Consider the following 22,806-nt stretch of genomic DNA (forward strand, 5'->3'; position numbering starts at 1 on the left):
TTTGAAAGTTTGTACTCTTAGCTAATGCCACCCTAGTCTGAAATCCTGGACCTTGTTTGCAGAAAATAATCCTGTGCATTCACCACAATCTCCTTGTTTATCCTCCTTCGCAGTGCTTACAGACAGCCTCTCTTCCCCCACTACTTTCTCTACCGGGTAAGGCAGCCAGGATCTCCTGATTTACAGGCCCTGGAAGCCATCCAGCAGACTTACCATAGAGAAAGATAAGCTGGGCAAAGTCACATTTGTAACTTTACCTTTTTTAAAAGAATAATTTCATAAAATATGGAAATGGGTTGAGTAGCACTTGCAATTTATTTCCAAAAATCAGGCTAAAAAGAGACACCTGTGTCACATGAGGATAGATGCCGTCTCTAGACTGGACTTTGTCCTGGACTGACACAAGGGCAAGCCCGAGCTCATAAACGGCTTTTCCATCTCCATGAGCTGTCAGCACAAAGGTAGGAACTCTGCTTCTCAACTTTTTTTTTTTTTTTTAAAGGACAGAAATGTAATTCTTGAGAGGACAAGTGATTCTTAGCGGGAAAAAGTTTCATTTGGATTTATATGTATGTGTGTGTGTTTCTGTATTTATGGAACTAACACAGAATATTCTCAAATGAAAGGAAACATAAATTATGAGACTGAATTATTCTTAGGAGATCCGGTGCCATAATTTCCCAAATTATCTTATGACTACTTTAGTGAAAAAAATTGATGAAGCAGGCCGGGCATAGTGGTTCACACCTATAATTCCAGCACTTTGGGAGGCTAAGGTGGACAGATCACTTGAGTTCAAGACCAGCCTGGCCGATATGGTGAAACCCTGTCTCTACTAAAAATACAAAAATTAGCCAGGCATGGTGCCACACGCCTGTAATTCCAGCTTCTCAGAAGGCTGAGGCAGTAGAATAACTTGAACCCAGGAGGCAGAGGTTGCAGTGAGCTGAGATATTGCGCCACTGCACTTCAGCCTGGGTGACAGACTAAAACTCCATCTCAAAGAAACAAAAAATGATAAAGCAAATACAAAATGTTAATATTATTAGATATGTGAGATGATCTGTTACTAACAAAATTTTTAATTGTCTGAAACAAATAGCATGATTGAACAAAAGACAGATTTTTTTTAAAGGACATAAATAGTTTAGCTAGAATTCCAAGATAAATCAGAGGGATGGTAACCTGGATGCAATTCGGTGGTGTCTTGACAATGATTTTCCAATTTAGATAAGCCCTGACCACAGACGATCCTTCACTTGGGCATTAATTTTACTGAGCTTTAAAATAGGCTCAGTTTATCCTTGCCAGTTAAACTCACAAATCCAGGCACGTATTTAAAGGAAAGTTTAGTTCAATCTTAAAGACCAGGAAAACGTTTCATTGTTTTATGGAGAAAGCTGATTTGTTCCCTCCAAGTAGGAAGCCAGCTCTTTAAATAATAAAGTGCCATGCCTGCTTAACCTTGAAAAAGGTCAAGCTACTGGTGATGAAGCCCAGGCTTCAAAGGAAGAACCAGATGTCAGAATGGGAATGAAAGACTCATGTTATCTAGTGCTGGTGAAGGGTTGGGGAAACTGGCACATGTGTGCCCCTTTTGCGGGAGTGTAAATTGGTACAACCTTCCTGGAGGAAAATTTAGCAACATGTAGAAGAGCCTTTTTAAAAAAAGTCTTTGACTTAGAAATCCCGCTCCTAGGAATTTACCCTAAGCAAACAGTTGGATAAATGTGCTAAGATGAACAAACAAGATGTTAATTGCCACACAGTTTAGAACACTGATAAATCTGAAATGACTTGAACATTTAGCAATAGGAATTTGGTTAAACAATTATGCATATCTACACAGTGAAAACCATGACGCCATTAACTAGGATAATAGAGATCTACATTTATAGATATGGAAAGATAGTTGCTTCTATTTTGCTAAGTGGGAAAAAAGACTGTTGTCCTCTGATTCTATTTGTTAAGGGTTAGGGAGGAGTGTGGGGGAAAGAGAGAAAGAGACAGTGTGTCTGTGTGTGTCCTTTACCAAAGACTTCTCAGAGGTTGAAATATGCTGGCCATTTCCATTTTTCGAGGCTTTTAGCATATATATATATATCTATATATATGTGTATATGAGAAATGACAAAAGAGGGTTATAACATGTTTAGTCTATTATAACTGTTTACATTTAAGAAATTAATGCATTTTATCATCAATAAACATTCTATATAACTAATAGGATTTATGGGTACTTTTTTTTTTTTGAGACGGAGTCTCGCTCTGTCGCCCAGGCCGGACTGCAGGCCAGACTGCAGTGGCGCTGTCTCGGCTCACTGCAACCTCCGCCTCCCGGGTTCACGCCATTCTCCTGCCTCAGCCTCCCGAGTACCTGGGACTACAGGCACCCGCCACTGCGCCTGGCTACTTTTTTGTATTTTTAGTAGAGACAGGGTTTCACCATGTTAGCTAGGATGGTCTCGATCTCCTGAGCTCGTGATCCTCCCACCTTGTACATTTTTATTTGCAGTGTACTATAGACTGTGTGGTCCTCTAATAGACCATAAGTTTAAAGTGGTATGATGACATTCTTCCCCTACCAACCTAATCAAAGTACTTTTTGTTTTTTCTTGAGATGGAGTCTCTCTTTGTCACCCAGACTGGAGTGCAATGGTGCAATCTCAGCTCACTGCAACCTCCGCCCCCGGGGTTTAAGTGAGTCTGCTGTCTCAGGCTCCTGAATAGCTGAGATTACAGGTGCACACCACTATGCCCAGCTAATTTTTCTAGCTTTGGTAGAGACGGGGTTTCACCTTGTTGGCCAGGCTGGTCTCAAACTCCTGACCTTGTGATCGGCCCACCTTGGCCTCCCAAAGTGCTGGGATTACAGGCGTGAGCCACAGCGCCTGGTCTCATTTGCAGCATTTCTGTGCCTGGTTGTATACTCCTTTAGATGTAATATCAAAAATCAAAATTTTAGCCCCTTTGGGAATGTGTGCCTGGCCTCATGTGGTCCTCCTGACACTCTCGTAATGGGCTAAACCTTTGTCCCAAGCTGGAGTCATTCAGTACAATGGCATACTCCATTCCATCCAGCCCTCACGCTTCCCTCATTCCTGCTTTCTCAGACTATACGCTTACTGTCTCGTGTCACAGCTCCCAAAACATATCTGGATGCTCCTCAGGGCATTGCAACCCAGAAGCTTTTACACTGGAGAGTCCAGCCTCTATCAACCCCATGTGAGAAGTTGCCTATTGCAGTACAGTAAGGGCCCAACGCCATGCCATGGTGGTATTGCTTCTCTGTGGCAGCTTATTGTGTGGACAGCCAAAGTTCTGGAAACAGTGACTTGAGAGCCATGGCATGACAACAGTGTCAATAATGAGGAACCACAGTGCTAGGGGTAGTCAATAAACAGAACATGACTGCTGCCTGTGTCCAGGAAACTCCAGGCACAGACAGGCCACAGCTGCACTAATGTGGCATCAAGCTCCAAACTAACAGCAGAAGTCATGTCAACATTTCTATGTGACTGGGAGACCAGAGCCTTTCCCAGATGTCACATTTGGATTCTTGGATTCTTGAGCAGGCTACGCTTCAGCAATCACAGCAAGGCAGGGACAGATCACTCACAGAGATTCCAGGAGTAGTACCAGCTGAGCCAGCCTAATGACACTCCTTGTTTTGCCAAATTTCCCTGTAAGCTGCACAGGAGCAGACACTGGGAACTCAGAGTTCTCAAGCAACTGCTATGGGGAAAGAAGAACAAGGGTCACCATTACAGAAGAAGAAACAAATTTATAATATTCTAAAGCACCTCTGTAAACTATGTGATCTAAAGGCGGCATCAGGGAGTGGCCACAACAGGCAGACAAGTCTAGCAAGTGGGACCACAAACAAGGCAGATGCTCCGGAGAACATGTTTACTTTTGAACCTTCTGTTCAGTGACATCATTGGTCCATGCAAGGCCCCTCCCTTATTATAAATTAATCTACTACACAAATTAATTTCCATTTATTTCCATCACCACCTCCATTCTCCTTTCACCACAGGGAATCATTTAAATGTGTTTAGTGTGGCTCTTTTTATTTGTATATGTTTTTGCAAAACATAAGATGTAATGCTTTATGTGCATGGATTTTTAACTTACACAAATGGTTATGTTAAACATCTTGTTCTGTTTTCTACTTATTCCACTAAGCATTGGTGTGGCTGTATGTTGCTATGTTCCATATTGCTGGATGTATAACTAACCTATTGTTCCTAATCGCTGCTTAATACCCAATTGTGTGCCCCACAATATTTACCCATTTGCTTTTCCAGTGATGGAAGACACCCACAAATATTGAAATTAACATTTTTATATATGTCCTTTTATGCACTTGGGTGAGAATATCCATGGGATATATACCCAGGAGGCATATAGTTGGAACACTGGATGTATGCATACTTAATTTGACTAAATTCTACACGATGGCTTACCAAAATGGCTGCAACAGTCTGTACTTCCATGAGCACTATGCAAAGATTCCTCTTTCCACATCCCCAGGGCAGAAACCATTTACACAAGGTAGGTCACAATAGGGAACCCTCTCCTTTTAGACTATGGACCTTTTGTGTCTAGCTCCAAGGCTCACTGCCTGAGCTCACAGCACCTGAGGAAACCCTAGGAGTTGGTACTGAGAATGCCCTATGCCAGGGCTCCCTAGAAGAAGGATGAATCGATGTGCTCCATGGCTAGTCAGTTATTCAACAAATATTTATTGGGTGCCTATTAAGTGCAAAGCTCTGTGTTAACAGAGAAAAATCTCCTATGACCTGTGCCTTCTTTGTATTTAGAAATTAGTGGGGAATAATGACATTAATTCAAAATCTTACAAATAAATAACCAGAAGCATGCAATGGTGTATGAGCAAGAATTTCAGGATGCCATGGGGAAACTTACTAAAGAATTAGAGTACCATGAAGCCAGGGCATTTTGTCTGCTTTGTTTAATACTGTACTCTAGCTTCTAGAAGAGTACCTGACACATAGTAGGACATCTTAAAATATCTTCTAGCTGAATGACTAAAAGAATAGAAGGTCAGTGTTCAAGGAAGGGCTCCCCAAGGCATGATGTTTGAACCAGGACCTGGAAAATGAGCAAGGACTAGTCAGGACAAGACGGTGGTGGTGGTCTCAGAAGCACTCTTGGGTAAGGAGTTGGGGTTGGGTATATAATGATAGCAACAGCTAAACCCATCTGTGGAAATACTCTCAAATGCCACCCAAGCACATGTGCCCCAGAATGCCGGCCCCTTTTCTCAACAAAGCTGTTGGGACCAAGTTCAGTCCTGAGAAGCAGGGTCATAGACAAGAAACTCTGCAGCAACAGTGCAGAAGACAATGTTTCTATATAATCAATGGGCAATTTTTTTTCAACACTGGGGAAAAAAGAACAAATTTGGGTTTATGAGGACCTGAATTTGAGTCCTCCTATTTTGTCTCTTAGCCGCTAAGCAAATGTGTGCAAGTTATTTAACTTCCTTTAGTTTCCTCATAGTAAAAAAAAAAAAAAGGGGGATGATAATACCAACTGTATGGGGATTTTGAGAAAATTAAATAAGATAGATTATATTATAGATAAGGTATATTACACAATAATATAAAATATATTCTAATGATAATTGCTAACTATTACTGAACATTTATTTGCTAAGCACTTTCCTTGAATTCTCTATCTCTAATACCTCATAGGGTTGCCGTGGGCACATGAGCACTTAGAACAGTGCCTAGCACAAAAAGTGCTCAAAAAGTGTTAGCTATGATCCCACAAGTGTCCGCATCTTACAGATGAGGAAACTGGGGCTTACAGAAGTTAGATAACTTGCCCAAATCCACACACCTAATAAGTGGCAGAAACAGGAGCAAACACAATCTCAGCCTCCACTTTCTATGGCCAGAGTAGTGCAGGCACACAGCAGCCCTCAAAGTATGTCAGCCTCTCCTGCCATCCATGACTCTTCCCACCAACATCCCATCCCTTCCACCTTCCTCCGTTGAGGAGTAGTTAGCAATGAGAAGCTCCGTAAAGGCCTTCAAGTGTGGATAGAATTGTTAGTGAGAGAAGAAGGCATCTAAGTGTTCCTCTGTACACACACACACACACACACACACACACACACACGAGGAGACAGCCAGAAGAGCCCATAGACTTTTCTGTCAGATGCGGAGGGCAGGTCGTAATTATTGTAACTGATCCTAAACAGACACAAAAGAATACATCCAGGTTACTACTGGGCACTCTGGATCTTGTGACAAATAGTAGAGGATTTCATAAGCTTTGTTTCAAGTTCGAAGTAATTTAAATGAAAAGATACTTGAGTCACTCCTCACTTTCCCTTGAAGAAACAGGAAAACTGCTATGGTGTCTGACAGTTTTTACCTATTTAATCTGAAATTGGACAGAATCTAGGTTGCTGAATTATGGGTAGTCACTGGAATGTTATTTTAAACAAAATAAACCCCAGGAATAAAGAAGCTCAAAAATTCTGGGGAGAGGATAAATCACTTGAAATATATATACGGGAGCTTGAAACATTTTTTTTCTTCTTCTCTTTTTGTGCAATTTATTTCCCAAGGAAGATTTCATTCAGATAGAGTAATCTGCTTCCTGAGAGAGTCCAGGAATTCTCTTGGGGTCTCTTGAGGATCTGGTCGAAGGTAGAGTGATTAAGTAACTCAGCCCAGATGAAGAGCCAAAAGTTTTCTATCTGCTTTTCCCAGGCTCCGCTCCCTGTCTCTCCTCTCCCCACAGCTCTCTGAATTTTTAACCCTAGGATTCTCTTGTAGCACATGGATTTTCAGGGAATATACTAACCAGAAATGGAAAGGATTTCTTTTACCAGAGAGTCTAAATATCTTGGGCTTTCAGCCAGGCACAGAAAGTCTGACTGTGGAAACATGCAGACCCAGGGACAAAAATGAAATCCTCAGACACAATATGGAGTAATTCCTGACCAGATTTATGGAGATGTCATCCGTGCTATCAGAAAAGGACTATAGGTTTGAATCTCTAAAGAAGACTCATGCTAAAGAGAAATTGCCAAGGACACACACACGGAATGAAAGAAAAGAAAATGGAGGAAAATAATGGAGATTATTTAGATTGAGCATAGTTCATATTAATGAGACACTAGAAAGCGCTGAGAGAATCGCATGGGGAGTTATGAAAATAAATCTAAAATAAGATAAGTAAATATGAAAGAAAGTACAGAATCTAAGGAATTTGCATTTTATTATGAATAAAGGTATATTTCCAGCTAGCGACCATTTTATAGAATAACTTATAAAATGAATCATTTCCATCTCTGCTTAGGACACTCCCTTTTCTCCTGAATTGCAGCTCCACCAACAATGAAAGGTGTATGTGAATGTGTGTATGTGTGGGCTGACTTACTATCTAGATAAGTGTGTGCTACATGTCATATTGATTTTCTGGTAATTCAACACTAATTCCTGGCAAAGCATCCTGGGAAATTCCAGACCTATGAATGCCTCTCTGGAAGGTCACAATCAAGATATGTTGAAATCCAACTGTATTTCAAACACTTCCTGGATTCTTTATAAAATCAAGAAACAGAGCTTCTGCATTGCTTTTCTTAATCTTTGAGCAAGTACGTTTCGTTAAAGTGCTAGTACTTTAAGAATTTGACCTAATCCTCAAAATACTTCAGTAGGAAATGTGACAAGTGCCACTGCTACAATTCCCCGGAGGTTAAAGAGAATGCACTCAATCAATTAGTGGTGAAAGTGAACATAAATCCTGAATTTCATGACCCATGGTTTAGTGAGGAGTCCATCACATGTCATCATTTACTTGCCTCTAGAAATCAGAAATAAACTGATTTTGCTTCAGTTAACTTTGCAAAAAGTTTACTTCGCTTAACTTTCAAAACTGTTTAACAAAAATGACAAGGCACTATACTTGCATTTTTTTTTTCCACACAGCACCAAATTATTCAGGCAATTCAGCAAAGAAAAAAGAGATAATCTAATTCAGCTGGCATTAATAAGTAAAAACAAGCTAAATTTCAGTTAGCTGCAATAAGTGCTTCTTTCACCTGAGTACTCTCCTTTGCCCCATGTCTCCAACTGCGTGTGTTTTCTTTTTGTTCATTTAGGCTACAGTTAATAAATATTAACAATAGTACTAATACTATTGCTAAAATGTAATAATAGTATGAGCATGCACCCATGCAGACTCTTTGCTTATGGAAATTGGTGTTATTCACGGACACAGGGAGGGGAACATCACACACTGGGGCCTGTCGGGGGTCGGGGGCTTGGGGAGGGATAGCATTAGGAGAAATAATGTAGATGACGGGTTGATGGGTACAGCAAACAACCATGGTACGTGTATACCTATGTAACAAACCTGCACGTTCTGCACATGTATCCCAGAACGTAAAGTATAATTTAAAATTTTTTAAAAAAAGAAATTGGTGTTATTATCATTCCCACTTTACAGATGAAGAAATAGGCTTAGGGTATGTTAAGTAAATCGTGCAATGTCACAACACTGCTAATAAAAGTGGAAGAGCAGAGTCCAAAATTCAAATCTTTACGGTAAGCTCAAAAGCTGACCGTCTGCAAACTCTTCCCTCTAATTAAACTGTTCATTGAACTATGACCCCTCTCAGGCTTATCTACATTTCAGTAAGGACTTTGTAAGAGTATAAACTCCATGAGGGTAGAGACTTGGCATCCCCGTGCCTAGCAGGTAGTAGGTGTCCCATAATCAGGGCCGAATTCGTGGGTCTGTGAGCAGCACAGTGACACAGGGCCACCAGTCAGAAGGGCTCCCCACTTGGATTCGATGCTTCGCATTGCTGTCTTCAGATTCTTAAAATTTTATCTTTGAATTGTGTGTAGATGAAGTCTGATGGGACAATGGAGCACAGGTGGGCACCTGGAGCCTCTGCTCATGTGGGGCCCCACCTCCCGCCGCTTCAGTGCCCATCACCACCTGGGTTATTGGCTGCTTACCCTCCACCTGTGGTGCCCCGGGTGGCAACCAGGTCTTGTGGGGGAGAGGGCAGGACTCTGACTCTGGCCAGAGTCTGGGCAAGGGAGAGGGAAGGGCTGACTGAGGCTGGGTGTGTGTTCCCTGTGGCATCTCAGGGAGTGGTGGCCACAGTCCCACCCTGGATTGACAGCTCCACAGTGCACCCAGTGGACAGTTCAGGAAGTGCAAGCCTGTCACCCATGCTCGAGCCAGGTGCTAAGTGCATTCTGGTTTGGAAGTTGCAAGCCTTGGAGGACTTACCAGTCCCAAGCCAGGGCAGGACATATCAGGCATGGTAAAATTTTAATATGTTGTAGTTAGAAAGAATGAGTAAGACCTAATATTTGATAACGCAACAGAGTGATTACAGTTAATAATAATTTAATTGTACATTTAAAAATAACTAAAAGAGCATAATTGGATTGTTTCTAACACAAAGGATAAATGCTTGAAGGGATGGAGACCCCATTTTCCATGATGTGACTATTACACATTACATGCCTGTAGCAAAGTATCTCATGTACCCCATAAAAATATACATCTACTATGTACCTACAATTTTTTTTAATTTTTAAAAGTTTAACATTTTAGTACCAAAACAGCATTTTTCATGCATTTTGGATGGGGGAGCACGTATTTTCATTTTGCAAAGGACTCCACAAATTATGTAGCTGATCTTGTCACTAATTGTGTATTAGATTAGTAATTTGGACTCGTAGACATCAAAACTTGCAGTTCTCAAAGGAAGAAGGCACTAAGATCCAAGGCACTAAGATCCAGAATCTTGGACTGGAAAGTGTGCCTTTAGATGATATTCAAGGAAAAATGTATAAGAATGTATTATACACCCAAGAACTTCTTGACAATCAGCACTAGAATGGGGTCACCTAGGGACATCTAGGTGAAATCTCCCACATGAGAACTGTGACTTCAAGCTGGCCATTTTTTTGTTTAGCCAATAAAGTTTTTAAAAGAATCAATCTGGTTGCTTTGATATGGGTGTGCCCGTTTCAACCGGGCCCACTTCCTAGAGCTCCCTCTTGTCTCACCTTTGGCTGCTCTCCCATTGGCTCACACTTACAAGTGTGAAACCTGGCCTCTGAACTATTTGTGTTTTACTCCTGTTCTGAGCATCATATGTAGGACAATTGGTCATCTCCCTTTCAGGGTTCTATGAATATGGTAACAAAGAGCATTCATAAATACCATAGCACCATGATGTCTCTGAGAGGAATAGTTATTATAAGGTGTGATTTTTTTTACATTCCTCTCTTCCCTACTGGACTGTAGACTTTTTTTTTTAATGGCGCATATATTAGTCATGGCAGTCTAACTGCTAAAACAAATAAGCCTAAAATCTCAGTGGCTTAGCCCAATAAAGGTGTGTGTGTGTGTGTGTGCAAGCGTGCGTGTGTGTGTGCATGTGTGTTTTCACACATGTCATAGTCCAATGGGAGTCAGTTAGGAGTCATTTACTCCATACAGTCATTCAGTGTTCCAGGGTTCTAGGATCTTCCGTTGGGTGATTTCCTCATCCTGAGGACCTTGGAATCTTCTACTAGTTCATCAGCATTTGGCTGGTAGATGAGGAAAAAAAGAGCCCACAGAGGACTATGAGAGAGACGTTGATAAGTCAAGACTGGAAACTACAGACATCATTTCTACCTCCGCTCTACTGACTCTGCCATATTACCCAACATAATTGCAGGGGAGGTTGCCAGCCCTCATAAACTTCACCTTCCAGTGAAGTCCTTACTGAAATTCAGGTTGGCACAGAACTTACACAGGGAATGTCAGCTAATGATATGCTTTTGATCCTACTACCTAATTTGAATTTTGCTCTACCATAAGTGTGAATTCTGCTCTGCAACTTTACTAGCTATGTAACCTTGGCCAACTTAACCTTCTCTTAGCCTGTTTCCATCCAGCTGTGTGCCTGGAAAGAACAGGAAACACAGTTTGGTGCTACATTAATATTGTCTCTGTCGCATCAATGATCATATGTTATTTTCTTTGTATACGTAATGGCTGGCACCTAGGAAGTATTCAATAAATGATTGAGGTAGGTAATTAGGATGGGCTCAGTTCTTGTAGCAAAAAGAAAGTTGTAATCTGGGTAGATTTGAAATGAGAAAAGGAATCTTATTCGGGGAAAATGAGAATTCAAAGAGTTGACTAGGATTATTGATTTGTGTTTGTCACATATTCAATGACTAAGTGGATAATGTGTGGGCAAAGTCAATCTTCTCTACCTCATTTACTTTTTATCTTTCAGTGAATTTCTTCTTTCCCTATTGGGTTCCTTTCTGCTTGTATTTGTCCATCTTCCAAAGAATGTGCTGAAGGTTTTCCACATTCTGATTTTGCTTTTGCTGTGGTGTCATCAGTTGCCTTAAAAAACACTTCCAACCCTGTAAGTCACTAGGGGCTTAGCAGAGTATGCTAAGTGTGCCAGTGTGCCAGAATTATTCCCTTGGCGTTTCCTTACTTCCTTTAAGTCAACTTTATTTTATTTAAGCTCCCATTTTGCCTGGCTGGTGGAAAGAGCCTGAATCTGCTTGCAAGATAAGACCAGAAAGCAAGAGAATTCTTGGAACCCAGAACCAGGAGAAAAATCTCTAATCTCTAGTTTGTCCCAGTTCCTCCTGAGTTTCTTGTTGCCCAAAAATAAGTCCAGAGGCTCTGGGCTTCCCTGCCATGCCTGTGAATAAGGTGTCTTTGCCTGCACTCAGTACTTCGGTGGTCTAGCCTCCCAAAGACACTACCTGGCCATCCCATCTGAGGTCTTGCCCTACACAGAGGGGTTCAGGGAGCCCAGATTGGGTGTTATTGGTGGTAAAGAGTACAATCAATGACTGCTAGTAAGGTTTGGTGCTGCTGCCCTGATCTGTGCTAAGATGCCATCAGTTTTATGCAGGTTGTTTTTGCAACATCGTGGTGAATGTCAACCCAGTGACTATCTATAGGAAGACCTCAGCTAAATTAATCTTGTTGAGGGATACTTTAGGAAGACAAATTCAATAGCACCAAATTTAAGCTCACACCATGATGAGAAGAAGTCTGGGTAAAAGCTATATAATGTTAAAGCAGGGAAATCCAATGCTGATTAGAATGGGGTAGGTACAAGCCCAGAATACAACAATAAGCCTAAAGAACATTGAACCCAACACCCTGATAGATCCCTCCAGTTCAATACTCCCACTTGCTTTTCTGCTTGCTTTTGTGCTCTATTTTTTTAACCTGTCATAATTATATTCACATAGTTACGTTACATTATTGTTATCTAATCTAATTATAGTTGTCAGCTCTAAATGTGGAAATAACAGGAACAGATTTCAGAAATTCAGACCTTACTTCAGCCACAAAATACATGTGGCCAATTCATAAAGAGTTAAACTTGCATTTCTCAATGATGTTGGAGTTTAATCTTTACCACATGTTGTGTAACAGTCCCACTAAGAAATTAGATTTCACACCCTAGATAACTTGGTAATAGTAATAACAACAGCACCTTATCTACGTAGAAAGCAACTATACACCCGCCAGTTTGATCATCATCACAGCTCAGTGTAATAGAGATAAAATGGATTATTATTAGCCACATTTTGCAGAAGGGAACAATTTCCCATTTTGAAAAATTATGTGATTTGCCAAAAGTCACATATTTAAGTGGCAGAAATGAAATCATAACCCAGGCCATTGTCTAAAAGCCTTTAATCCTCCTTCTTCTCTATGCATCTTGACTCTATTAAATTATATTGTTTTATTTTCCGATTTGCTCAAGGACAACATCTTAGATGAACATCTGGATATAATATCTTTTCCATAAACTTCAGAATTTGTTCATTTAAATGAAGGATTTTTGTCAATAGTTAACCCCTTGGACTGCCTCTTAGGAAAGAAAAGGTAGGACAGTAAAGGTTTCGAAGGGATGATTTTCAGTGGCCAGGGAATAGGAGTTACTTTATGTCATTCTGCAAAATGAATCATTTGCAGTCAAGATAAACCACTGGAGCAAACTTAACCTGTCCAGAAAGGAGGATTCTGTCACTTAGGTTGTATATTTATGTCATAATCCTGACTAGGCATCAACAGAACAGAGAAGACCCAGGAAGTCAAGGATCCCAATATATTTGCAGGGCTAAGCAAAGACCTAGAGTGTGAGTATAGGATGGAGGCCAAGGAAATATCAGTCCTCTGATGGAGGAGGAGGGCAGAAGGGCAATGCATGAACTCAAAGGGAGGTCTAAAAACAGGCTGTGTTCGTAGGGATGGGACAATGGCCTAACAAGATTAAGTGGCACAACAGAAAAATAGCTCAAGCCAAGATCTTTGTCTCAAGCTCCTTATACCCTATTCAGGAAGACATGACATAGCTAGTAGGTGTTGTAGCCAGTATTGCAGCCTCAGCAATCTGGCTCCAGAGTCCCCAGGCACTTAATAGTTCAAGGCATAATTGGTAAGGATCTTAGTCGAGGAGCCAACTGAGTAGTTGACAGGAGTAGAGGAAGGGAGGGAGACAGGCAGAAATCATTTTGCAGGGAGGGAATAAGGAAAGCTTCTGGGAATGACAAAGGCTTCACAGAAAGGTGTATTTAAACTAGGCTTGGAGATTGAAAACATTTTTCATATATGGAGACTAGAATGTGAATGATGGGGCAAAACCCCACACAAAATGGTTAAGGCAAAATGGAAATATTTTGGCTTATGTGCCTGAACAATCTAGTGGGAGTAGCTCTGGCTTTGAGCTGAGCTTGATCAGGGCTGTCAAACTGCATCTTCAGGACCTGGTTTCTCACTCTCTCAGATCTGCTTTTGGCCATGTTGGTACCTCATTCAGGCCCATCCTCTCCTCTTAACAGCAAGATGGGTGCTGCAGCCCAATGACTGGGTGGACATCTCCAGGACTGCATTCTTAACCATTGCAACAGACTTCCTCCTGTGCAAAGAAGCTTAGACTGTATCCTGAGATGAGTTTTGTGTGGAAATAATAAAGCAATTGCCTGTAAGTTTCTGTACCTCAATATGATAATATTTATATTCAGTAGTCTAAATTCACCTTCATATTTGCCCCAGCCTCCAGCTACTATGGCCTCTGTGGGTATATGGGTTGGTAGGAACTGAACCTTTTTGACCAGGCATCAATCTACAAATGGCTCATCAACCGCAAATATTTCCGACAACCCCTCTCCCAAGAGAAAACACATTTAGAGCCGTTAAATGGGAAACCAAGGATCTGTCAATGAACTCTGGGGGTGCTCTATTTACAAGGAAAATGAACTAATCTGAACCTGTAATAAATAACAGGCGAAACAATAGAGCCAGTTTCTTGAGAATTTAGATTTGATGAATTACAAAAAAAACTGTGCAAGGAAGAACTCTGTAACTAGTTTCAGAATTCTTGGAATTATTTTATATAAACTGCTTACTTAGCAAAGCCAAATTATTCAACCCTGAGGTTTTTCGAGGCCCTAATTGTTTTTCTCCAGTTACGTAGTAGATTTTGTTTCATCTACAGACAGGAGCACCGATCTACCAACATTTACTTATTCTACAAATAGGGAGCCACATAAATGTACAAGGACACTGCCAAGTGCTGAAAACAGTCCCTGCCCTCTGGTGAGAATAAACAAAGGAGGAAAGAATAACTGTTCACTATGGAACCACAGTAAAGAGTAGCTTCAGATGCTTAATTCCGAATTTCAGAACATGCCTTTCTTCTTATTGTAATAAGAGCCCATCATCTGGCACTGTATGAGGAGTTCCTTTAAATGATGACCAAACGGAATCTAGGACCCAATTCCTGAACCAACTGGTATTCTCCATAATTGAAAAATTAGAATCAGAATTCATCTGTAATCCTGGCTGTTTCAGGATTTCTGCCACCATTTTGTCCATGAGGAGTTTCAGGGACAGTAATGGCTGAGAATGCTGGCTCTGGGCTCTGGAGACATAGATTTGATTCCCAGCTCCACCACTTACCAGTTGTATAAACATAACAAGTATCTTACCTCTCTGAGCCTCAGTTTATCCAAATATAAAATGGAGGTTGTGATAGTGCCCAATTTATGTGTGAGGGTTATTAATTAATATGGAAGGAATCAGAATATGCCATCTCAGAATCTGCCACTTTGGCATAAAGATTATTTTGAGCTGAAGGCAATTAAGAAACAGCAGATGAAGGAAAAAGTTCTCTATATTCCCCCATTTGCCTAAAAGTGGGGAATAAATTTCCCTTCATGAAGTCGTCCTCCTCTCCCTCTCTCATACCAGGAAGGGCAGAACAACTTTTAATCGCCGGACAACTCTAGACTTCTACCTGTTCTGAGACATGGGAGAGGAATCTGCATAACCAACCTTATAAGACAACCTGTCTTTCATTAGCTTCCCCCACACATTTACCTTCCCCCACACATTTACCTTCCCAATATTTACTACCTAGAGAAGCACAAACCCCTTTTCTTTCTTTCTTGTCACATCTCCACAATTTATCCCTCCTTTACAAAGTGATATTAATATTTAAGCTTCCAGGTTTGACTGCCTCTTTGGAGTTTTTACCTCATTTCTGTGAGGCCCCCTAAATGCATATGAAATAAACCTTTTTCTCCTGTTAATTTGTATTTTGTCAGTTTATTTTCAAGGGTCCCAGCCACTGAACCTAAAAGTAGAGGAAAAAGCTTGTTTATCCTCCCTGACAAGTATCACATATTCAAAAATCTTTACTTATATCTTTGCATAGTACCTGGTCAATAAATGTGGGTGGTTCCTTCATGCTCAAGAAATACAAAATGTTGGAAGGTACAAACATTATCCTAGATTCACTTCTGGTGGATGATATTTTTCCCAAAGGTGACTTCTAAATTATCTCTGTCTATAAAGCAAATTATTATCATCCTTTTCATAATATGATTCATATTTAACATTTATTGAGAGCTTAGTGTTTGCCAAGCCACTAGTGTAAAGTAGGCACTATTCCTATTCCTATTTTACAGATGAAGAAATCAAGATTCAGAAACGTAAAATAACTTGCCAAGGTTACAGAGCTTGAGTGGTTAACTGTTATGTTATACTGCCTCCTTAGTGATAGAGTTGAAGATGGATATAGAAGAAAAGATAAGAAAGGAGGTAAAGGAAAAGAATTCGTAGAAATGGTCTCTTGTTGAATGATACCTTACAAATAACAGATATTTAAATACTGGTTGAATAAATGATTGACATAAAATAAAATGGAATGAACAGCCAAGGAGGCCAGTCCTTCCTTCCCCTGGCCACACTTCTTCAGCCATTTCAATATTATCAGAAAGAGCCAACCTTTCATCTCACCCAGAACTCTGCAAATATTGATTTCCCATCCATTTAAGGCATCTCCTATCAAGGATTGCATGAAATTGCTCTGTCGTTATGTTTTATGTTTTTCTCTTCCTCCCCTCCAATCCCCCTTTATAATATATATGATAGACCAGCTGGCTATATAGATGAAATTCCTTTTCTGCTCCACAGTTAATGCAGCTCTGTGGCTTTGTTCTGTAAGCTAGGCCGGATGGAGTGTGTGTGCAGAGAAATCTCTTGAAACAAAATGTGGTCGCTTTTGCAACCATTTTGCCCCAAAGCACATTTATAAGCAAGTAAATTCCACTTTGTTCCTTTCAAATTCTTGTTTCCATGAGCCAAGCACAAAACTCTGGAAGACTCGATTATTTTAAAGTTATTTGAATATCATTTGCTGACACTGTGCAAGAATTTTCCTGGGCTAAGTAGTTCAGATTCATTCGGATTAAGGACTTTCGTTAGCAGTTAAGTAAAGCCTTTTCTGTCTTTGACCCTGTAATTAAGAGACTGTGACTCTGGACTGGCATCTGAGAAACCTATACAAATGTTAATAGAGAGCCCCAAAATTACTCTCAGTTCTCTGGAGAGTGATTTCAAACAAGATACTTCTTTGTTTATGGTCCATAGGCTTGGGTCAGATCCCCCTTAGACTACAATTTGGCAAAATAAATTCTGTTAGAAATGGTTGCAGTTTTTGAAAGTGGAGACAGAGAGGTCATCCCAAGAGGTAATATGGTCACTCGGGCATGTCTTTGCAGTGGGGAAAGGGGGATCAAGTGGACAGTCTCACTGTTAGAGCTGAGCAATCAGGTCCCTTGCCTTGAGCCCCAGCCTGGCTTTGCTCTGGCTGAACTCCTCTCCACAGCGTGAAAAATCCATAAAGCCAAAAAGATTTATCCACTTTAAGGTCAACCCCTCACCCCCAGACCATCCTCGCCAAATGGCCTGTAGTGAGTGCCAGGTCCTGCTTGGTCCTTCTAAGGTCTTTCCTCCCAAAGGCAGCCATTGCCATATATGGACCTCTAGAGCCAAGAGGTACTCAATGGGTGGCTTTTGGGCAGGCAGGAACTAGGACAGAGCTTGGACTTGGTGGCTGGAGGTCTTCATGCATGCTCACAAACCTCTGATGTGAAGGTTAGAGCCATCGGTGGGAAGAGAAAAAGGATAAAACACAGGCCTGAGCCTTTCATTTGTATTTTTATCCAGGGCTCTGCAAATGCAGAAACAGACCTGCAGGGAGAAAGGGGAGTTAAGTTAGTTGGATTACCTCGAATTTGAAAGCTAATTTGATTTTGTTAGTACACCAGAACATGCCAGTTCTCTGATGGCTGGGCTCATGCAGGTCCATGTCTCTAGAAGGTGATACCCAAACCAAAATCTAGTTCATTCACAGTGAGAACAAAAGCTACCAAGCTGACTGGGATGTTCATGTCAGTTGATCAAATACCTGCTCCCTATAGAAACTGTATATGGAAAGCCAGATTACAACATGAAGTTTTCTTGACAAATACAGATTAGGGGCAAGTAGAGTTAAAAGCAAGATCCACGCATCAGATTGATATGCTGAGATTTCAATCTCCAGGTTTATTGATACACCGGCTAAGTGGACCTAATGCTTATAATGCCAGCTTATTAACATCTTCTCGTAAGAACAGTGCTAAACACTCACAAATGTTTGATCTTTGGATCTTCTGTATACCATTTCTATTTGGTTTATGGATCACAAATTCTATCTTGAAATATATTAATTCCAATAATCAGTCAAACATTTCTTTTTCCATTTATTCGAGATTTGAATACACTTCTAGGATTTGTTTTTTCTACTTGTAAATCATGCCTTTAAAGTAAAAGTTTTAAGAAGAAAATCCTAATCCATGCTCTAATGGACTAAATACCAGTAATGAGTCTGGAAGAAAGTCTGGGAGTCTCCCTTCATTGACCATGAGAAGCCCGACAATTTTGTAAATATTTTGAGTATTATTCCCATCCCTAGGGGCAGAAAACAGGAAAACTGAAACAGGGACTTCAATTTTTATTAAAATTACTTACCAGCATTTTTCTATTCATATTCTTGGCTTATGAACTAGTGAACTTGCTTTGATTATTATAAATGATATTTTTTTTCCATATCCAGAGTTTGAAAGTAAAAATGCAACGGGGATAGTCTTCTCCAAGCTTCCCATCACCCCATCCCTGCCAATACTTTCATCTTTCATTACCTCTTCTATTTCTCTAGCCACAAAGAATCAGAAAAAGGAGGATTCTGGAGTGGTTCTCATTCTTGTAGACAGGAATCAAAAATAAAGTCTGGCAAATAACATTTATCAAGCAATGTCTTCTCATACATCCCCATCTCAAAGTTTAATATGCTCTGATGTGTGTATTCAAGGTCTTAATAGAATCAGAGATGGTTAAATAAAAATCTAGAGAAGACCAATATGTGTGTGTGTTTGCACTTGCTTTGATTCCTTTTGTGGTTGGTTCTTCCGTGTGTGTGTGTGTGTGTGTGTGTGTGCTTTGATTCCCTTTGAGCTTGAGTCTTCTGAGGATCTGCAATACAGGCTAGAGTGAAATTGCTGGCAGGCATTTGACTTTTCTCAACTAGTGACAAGAAAAAGACAAGAGGAGGACACAGCCAAAGGGGACCTGATGGCTAAATGTGTGGTGAGTGATTCCAAGCTTTGTGAGTCAAATACTTTATTTCTGAATGAAATCAATTTCTAGGTTGCACAAATATTCATGGCCTATTTACAAAGTAAATAGAAACCTCAACTGTGATTCTAGAGCTATCACTTAACTTGGTGCCCACATCCACCCTATGGTAAGAGTCTATAGCACACAACATCTAGAGATCTCAGAAAACTCTTTCTAGACAATCCCATGCTCAAGCTTGGCTCTTGCCTTTAATTATGTTGCTCTTCCTTCTTGCCATCTCTAAACCCTACTTATGAATCTTGTGCTATGGTGGCGACTCACATTCTGCTGCTCAATGGGGTTGGATAGAAGCCAGAGGGAATCAATCTAGAAGAACATGCTGCCAGAAGAGGTACAGGTAGTGGAGACATCCACTAACCACAGGGCCTGGCAAATCCTGGTCATCAGCCTAGTGTGGTAATTGTGCCTGATGAAAAATGTTTCAACAGCAGCAGGAAACAGAGCCTAGAAAATAATAACAACAATAACAAGTATTTACAGAAAAATATAATCGTACTGCTAAGCTCAGCTATGAATAATATTTATAAAGTCAGAATAATGAAAACACAAAATATGAATTGTTAGAAAATTTTCATATAACTATATTGGAGGATGGGGTAGAAGGTAGAAGAGCTAAAATCTTCATTTACTTCGATATCTAAAATTGATAAACAACAGCAGCATATGCATATTATTTAGAACTATGGAGCTGGTGCAAGAATAAAGAGCTGAAACAGTAGAAAATAGCTATCAATGGAGAGTGGAAGGATGTACATGAGAATACTATAGTTTCATCAATAAGATTACTAGTCCTATTCAACTTCTGAAACCATGTGCATGCATTACTCTGATAAAACAACTTTCTTAAGTTGAACATTGTCCAACTCCACAAATCAATACATTGGGAAGTTAATATTACAAATGTATTTCTTGTCTAAAAGCAAAGAACTATAATGTCTTCTATCTTGCATACCTTGCAATTTGGAGTCCTTTATCCCATGCAATCCCAAAACATTGTATCTGGGGCAGCAAATTACTATGGACTACAGTAAATTTTGAAGTTTATTCTTAACATTTTTGGGTTTTCTGCACACACAGGCTTCACACACAGGAGGTATTATAATAGTATTATAGACAGTATTGTTGAAGGAGGAAGATGTGTAATAATATCAAAATAATTTGCAGTAAGATTCAAGCATTTGTAATAAAAAGCTTAGTTATTAAAGAAGATACTCCTTAAATTGCCAGCAGTCACCATAAATTTATGTTCTAAATGAAGATGAAAATACAAAGTAGCAAAATGTTAAGCAACTCTTGGTTTTTAAAGATGGGTAATAGCCCCTTAAGGGCTTGCACAATTCCTCTCTCAAATTCATTTGCACTTTTTATTATTGGCATCTACTTCACTTCATATAAGTAATACAATATTTTTATTTCTCTCTGTGTTTATCCTTTAGTTACACACCAGATGCCTTACCTGAAACTACAAGTACAAGAACAGGCTGCTCCAAACAAAAGCACAAAAGCTTAGAGCCGGAGAGTTCTCTGAAGACAAAGGTTTTCAAGTCTTGTTGAAATAGAGCCGCATAATGAGCAGGAGGGGCAGCTGCTAACCAGTGCCCCACCCCCGGCCCAGGGTAACCAAATTCCTTACTGTTCTTGGGGACAGAAATGCCAATAACGCTAAGTTCAGCCAGGTAAACTATGCTGATTCTCAAACCAACAATCTCTGGGTGGGGTTGGAAACTCAGACCTGGGAAGAGCATCAGCAAGCCCTGGGGTTTAAGAGCACTCCTGACCTCCAGACCCACCTCTTTAGCCAGTCTAGGGCACTTAGGGCTCAGCTTAAGGCTCTTTATCTTTCATTCCACACTCCCAGGATCCTCCTGGGACAAATGGGAAAAGAAGATAAAGTTTGATGGCTACTAGAGTCAATGGAATTAAAAGCAATGCTGCCCTTGGAACTGTTGGAAATACCAAAGAACAACTGCAGATCAAGAGTGGCAGTGAGTATGGAGACATACACTCACACTTACCATAATAGAATAGAAACCAGAGGGTTTGTGTTCACTTATCAGCTCCACTATTTATCAACTTTTGCTTAGTCACCAACTAGTAAATATCTGCTACATAGTGAAAGCTCCATAATTGTTGGTTAATGAATGTTGAAATCACTTAAGCTTTTTAGGCCTCTCTGGCTCCATATTAAAAATAAGGAGATTGGCAAGGTGCAGTGGCTCATGCCTATAATCCCAGCACTTTGGAAGCCCGAGGTCGGTGGATCACTTGAGCTCAGGAGTTTGAGACCAGTCTGAGCAACTCAGTAAAACCCCGTCTCTACCAAAATTACAAAAATTAGCCAGCACACACCTGTGGTCCCAGCTACTAAGGAGGCTGAGATGGGAGAATCACTGGAGCCTGGGAAGTCAAGGCTGCAGTGAGCCAAGATCCCACCACTGCACTCTAGCCTGGGTGACAGAGTGAGATCCTGTCTCAAAAAATAAAAATAAGGAGATTGGACTATCTGATTGGTAACAAGGATAGGCACTGACACTTATTGAACACTTAATATATGTGGGGGACTGTTGTGAATTAATGAAATGTATTGTCACAAAAAACATGTTATCTTCTTTTAACATACAAGGAAATCAAAGCACAGAGAGGTTGGGTAACTAGCCCCACATCACATTTGGTCAGGCAGAACCAGGATTCAAAACTCCAGAATCCATGTGTTTTCCCACTATGTTTTTATCAACTTCCAGCTTATGCTATTATAATGATTCCCACTTTGTTACCTGCTCATTATCAATAAGATGTTTAATCTCTTACTCCGACTCTATATATAGTGCCTGTATTACTTCCCAGAGATTAGTCCTCTGCGTATCCATCAATACTTGAGCCTTCAAACATCGATGAAAAGCTTGTATTTATAATTCACATAAGAGAAACTAGACATGTTATACCTACTTGTGGATAGTATAAAGTGGAGAGGGATAGGAAGAATGTTGGATGACAATCACCACCTAAACATACTGACAAGCAACATAAAAGAACCCATCTAACAAGATATGAGGAATGGGAAAAAATGCAGTGGTGTGCTGATGAACAAGCTCTCTGAAAACAAAACCCTGATTTGGAGCATCTTCCTGAGAAGAGTTATGGGCCAAGATGTACGTGGAGGAGGCACAGTTGTGTGGGAGAAAAATCACAGGACTTGGATTCAGATGTCTGAGCATAAGTCGTACCTGCTGTGCAACCCAAAGCAAGTCTGTTTACTTCATGGAACCTGCTTCTACTGCTGGAAGTGGGGATGTGTCAGGTACCTCACAGGCTTGTCATGAGGACTGAGTGAGATGACAAAGGAAAACACTCGCCAAACTTGAAAGTCTTGCTCCTCAGGGTGTGTCTCATGCCAGCAGCATCGACAGCATCCAGGACTTTGTTGGAAAGGCCCGTTCTCAGGCCCCACCCCAGACCCACTGAAATAGAGTCTGCATTTCCACAAGATCATCAGGTGATTGTGTGCACATTAACATTTGAGAAGCCCTGTTCTAAAGAACCAAACAAATGCAGTGTGTTGAAATTTTGGACTCTTTTCATATTCTGCCAAGGAAATACATCATGGCCAAATTTAAAGAAATGGGCCCCCTGCACTTTGGGAGGCCGAGGTGGGTGGATCATGAGGTCAGGAGATCGAGACCATCCTGGCTAACACGGTGAAACCCCATCTCTACTAAAAATACAAAAAAT

At 40.5% G+C, this 22,806-nt stretch overlaps 1 long non-coding RNA gene across 1 annotated transcript in view; it reads left to right on the top strand.

The window, feature by feature from the left end:
- Positions 1-21,331, top strand: part of LOC115836936 — a 57,048-nt gene extending 35,717 nt beyond the window's left edge. The window contains exon 3 of the long non-coding RNA XR_004031940.1: positions 20,514-21,331. This is a non-coding gene — a long non-coding RNA (uncharacterized LOC115836936). The remainder of the gene's footprint in view (positions 1-20,513) is intronic.
- Positions 21,332-22,806: the final 1,475 nt, after the last annotated feature.

The sequence above is a fragment of the Nomascus leucogenys genome, chromosome 10, assembly GCF_006542625.1.
Source record: "Nomascus leucogenys isolate Asia chromosome 10, Asia_NLE_v1, whole genome shotgun sequence".
Classification (NCBI taxonomy): domain Eukaryota; kingdom Metazoa; phylum Chordata; class Mammalia; order Primates; family Hylobatidae; genus Nomascus; species Nomascus leucogenys.